Genomic DNA, 4,762 nt, shown 5'->3' on the forward strand with positions numbered 1-4,762 from the left:
ATAACCTCACAAGATCGAGGCGGCTGCAGTTTTCTACAGCCAGCCACTGCAGTTGACAACAAACACCACCAGATTGTAGACTGCGTGTCTCATGTTATGCAATAAAGGTTTAATCTGTTAACAAAGAAATCTTGAGTGGTTGATAATAATAAAGTTTATTTATATATCCGAACGGGGTCAGCAAACTATAGGTAGCCTGAAGATGATCTAAAAGGATGCAAATATTTCTATGGCTTCCTCTATATTCTTTGAAGGCTGCTAGAAACTCTTTGACTTGACAGCAGCTTGTTGTTAGCGCCTCCTGCTGCTGCCGCCTGATCTCATCCACTTTCCAGGCGAGGCGCAGTACATCTCGAATGAGCCTAACCTTTCCTGTTATGTATTATAACCTCCGCACTTACACAAACCTGAGGTCTACACAGGCATTCACCCGTGCACAGGATGCTGAATATTCCATCTTTTGTTAAATTATTTCCCTTTTTGTTATAAAATGAGGTTTGGTCAATTGTTTTACATCAGTAGCACAGAGAAATAAGCATTTTTCCCATTTAACTGTCGAAAATAGCACATACATAAATACAGCAGCAATTTTAAGTTGATTATGAACAGTGAACAATTTGGCCTTGATCCATGGTCAAATAGACTTTGGTGTGTAAGTGGAGAGATGGAGGGTTTTATCATGATCCACTGGATAAATGGTGTCCTTTTTCATTGTTGATGTGGTTTCTTTTAAACTCACACCTCTTCTTGAAGTGTCTTTATGGTGTGGTGGATATCACCCCAGCTGAGAAACAATTAGACACTCATTAAGCTAGCTGTCAGGGTTCAAGAAAGCCAATTAACTTAAAGACTCTGTGAATATCACTTATAGTCAAAAAACATTCAGAGGCACACACATCTCAAATAGCTGTTGCTTTGTTTGAAAATTAAACTCATCACTGCCAATGAGGGTAATTAGTATAAAACACTGTTTATAGGTGCTGTTGATTGGCTGAGTCGTGGTTGATAACTAGTGTCACAAACACAGCCTCTGTCTCATGTCAGCTCTATTCATCTACTTAGTGGATGTCAGTGGTCTAGTGGTGGGCATCCAGGGCATCCACTCTTAGTTAATTTTTAATTCAATTTTCTGAAATCCTTTGGGTTTTGATTATATAGTGACAGGCACAGTGATCCTAATGAAGCAGACAGGCAATCCTGATATTATATTAATATATATGATCATCAAATGATCTATTATCATTTTGTGTAGTGTTTAGCACCATCACCAGCCCCTTTTGTACTACAAAGAAAAGATTTGGGGACAGCAAGTTTAAGCAACTTAAATTGGTTGCATTTCTTATTAAAAGAAGTTGATTTTTAGGGTAGATATCTTGATATGAGATACATGAGAAAAAATATATATGGGAAATGCAATTTAAAATATTAACAGCACCTTAATCTTATAAGCAGGTATACTACTTGTCAGCATCTTAGAACACACAAGATTGTTCCACTGAACAAAAGATTGATTTGTCGGGGACTGAATTTACCCAACAATAATTTACCCCTGATTATAAAATAAGATCGGGGGCATTGATATCTTTTATCATTTGGCAGTAGCAGTTTTCTTTTCTCTGAGTCTTGATCAGATTCACAGATTGTCAAAGATTTATATATGTACACTTTGTTGAGGAGTTGGTCCTACCAATTTGATCAGGTTTGATAGACGTTGTTACAGCTCACTGTGCCTGATTAGAGAAGCCACAGGCCTTTTTGAGAATACCTCTGTTGTTTCCATGGCATGTTCAGTGGCTTCTTGTAAATACAAAATTGCCCTATGACTGTAGCTTGAGCTTTCCTGCTGCTGTATTGAACATCTCAAGCATCTCACCCACCACGGTCAGAACAGTTGGGAATGGGATGCAGCTCCAGACCCAGTTAGGACCACTGGGGCTCATGGCAGCTTCACGGAAGGAGGGGGCACAGTGAAGGGCAATGAAGCAGGGAGGATGAAGGAGGGGGGGGAATGTATATTTTGAAGCAGAGGGGTTGTCTGCTCTCGCTGGCAGCTGATCCCACATGCAGGTGGTCGACTCAGTCGCCAGGCAGATCAAAAAGTCAAGGCCCCGGGTGGACCTCCCTTTGAAATGGGAATGGGGCCTAGATATCAGACAGAAAACATAAGCAAGCTCCCAGCCACAGAACAGCTCCATATTCATGGCTGGGACTGGCAGTAGCGACGGGCAGACAGGATGGACAGAGCCTCAGCCTTCAGAAGAGGACTCATGCACACTCTGGACACTGATTAAGAGATCAGCCCATGAGCCAGGGTGAGGATGATGCAGTAGCTCACAAGCTAATGCAGCCGCACTGTTACCAAGACACTAACATCTTTTCTTGAGACGTGTCTTGACATGCTGTCTTAATGTGTGGCCAAGTTTATTTCTCTGAATTTACACAGTTACATGTGACAAGTTCAGTGCAAATATAGTAAAGCTTACTAAGATCAACCCTCTGAGTCCTGTTTTTACTGTTTATTATTTAAATCTATTCATGTGACTAATTGGCATAAGAAGAGTATATACAACTCATCAATGCTTATAACAAAATCAAAAGTTTCCTGCTTGCCTGCTATTCACAAGAAACAGTTTTTTCCTTGTTTGGTTGGCCCAATAAACCAACATGCGATCAATGTCATGAGCCAAGAGACCAAAGTGCGTGGCCCCAGAAAAGCATCTGGAGATGTGTAAGTTTTGCCTCTCTCCTGTATTATTGGCAAATATATACACTCTCTCTATCCGTCTGTCAGGAATATTAACTACTGGGATATGTAGGTCACATAATTAATGGAATTCACTCTACCAGTGAGCTTTGGTGGGATTGGAGTCTTGGGGCCCTCTTGAAGTCTTGTTAGGAAGTTGAACAAAAAGATTAGATTTTTTTAATTGAAGCTGAAAGATGTGGCACATTGCAGTACAGATGTTTTTTTTTCTTCCTTCCCGTTTACATTTAATTTTATTTATTTGTGTTGCCCTGTTTTTGGGCAGAGGCAAAACTCCTTAACATGTGCTCGGGTCAGGAGAGTCGGCGCAGTGGAACAGTGACAGACTCTCTGGCACTATGTTATATCATTATACCTACTATTACGCATTTATAATCCTACACACTCATATGCTACCTCTTATTCTGTGTTTCATCAGAATGTTGGAATATACTCCATATCTATGACATTGTGTAAGACATGTTGCCCCATTTTACATTCTATTTTACTGTGTATTACAGCTGAACTCATCACAGTAGCCATAGCTGAGCTTCATGTTTTCTGTCCCGAGAGTGGCAGATCACTCCCAGTGGATCCCACTCTCTCTGATCTCCTCTCCATGTTGCTGCCACGATAATTCCATGTACTACATTTTAAACACATTCCCTTTGCTTTGCAATTTGTTCAGCCTGGCATCATTATCATCCCACTCAACCCTGTTGCTCCCTGCCCCCATATTGCTGCTTCCCTCTGGGGGTCAGTCCTATCCCTGCCCTTTCTGCCCCCTCCACGGTAGCATTCTGTGCTTTTTATGTCCAGTCTGTTTTTATTCTGGCAATAGAGAAAAGTACCAAAGCATGAATCGTATCTGCCCCAACCGCAACCCCTAGATAAACTTTATACATATCAATGTATGAGCGCAGCTGTGTGTATGTGCATGCATGCACATTATGGTTATGTTCATTGGATTCAGTATAGCATGTTAGCCTACTGCCGGAAGATATTTGGTGTCAGTAGCGGTAGTTTTTACTTCGTGGCCCATTTGCTTTAGCAAGAAAAGCAAAAATGGATTTCTAACGGTAAATATATACCTTCCTCATCCACGTAGCCACGAGAGTCAGTGTGGTAGTAAATTTTGTCAGCTGCTCGTGCCCACATCTCAGCGGACTGACAACTCAAATTTTTAACCATGCAGACTTTTTGCTGTCACAAGTGTACTGACCACGTATCGGACACCCAGAACAGAGTGTACATGAGCTGTCTTTGCTATTGTTTGCATCCGTGGACATGATGGGACCCTTACCTTCACTCACCTCTCATGCTTTATGGAAGTAATACCATCATCATGGTCCGGAATCATTGACTTTTTTTTTTTTTACATTTTACACCACATGGAATATTGGATATTACAACAGGTTATTTTATATTGAGGGTATTCTTTTATATGAGAAAATAATGATAGAAACATTTCGATATTAAACTGCTATTTAAGTTATAAGTTATTTCACTTTTTTGGTTTTTGAATGTCAGAGAAGTGTCTTGTTTGGACATAGAAGCTACTTTTTAATGTTTTTGTGAGTCCATGTGTGTGTGTGTCTGTGGCTACAGGATGCTGCTGGGACAATGACAGGGTGCGCCTCAGCCTCATTACTCAGTGCTCCTGAGCCAAACAAGCACCACTGCCACCTCTCTCTCTTTCTCACTCTCCCTCCTGCTTTATCTCTGTCTTTTTCTCTTTTCCTCCACCTCGCCCATTAGAGAGTGCTGATGGGACGTTTTTTGCAGGAAGAAAAAGATGCACACACACACACACAAGCCTGGGCTGTAGAGGAAGGGGTTGTTGACAAGGGCAAAGACGTGTTGTTGTTTTATATAAGGGATGCATTTGTCTGTTGAGGATTGACTCGCTTAACTGGCTGCCAAAGCCCCCTTTTTTTCCCTACATATCTCCCTCTTTCTATTATCTAGCCCATAGTGCGCTTCTTTTTTTCATAGGTCAGGACATAGTTGAATTCTAAT

Source organism: Morone saxatilis, unplaced genomic scaffold, assembly GCF_004916995.1.
Source record: "Morone saxatilis isolate NCDOM2014 unplaced genomic scaffold, NCSU_SB_2.0 Contig1, whole genome shotgun sequence".
NCBI lineage: Eukaryota > Metazoa > Chordata > Actinopteri > Moronidae > Morone > Morone saxatilis.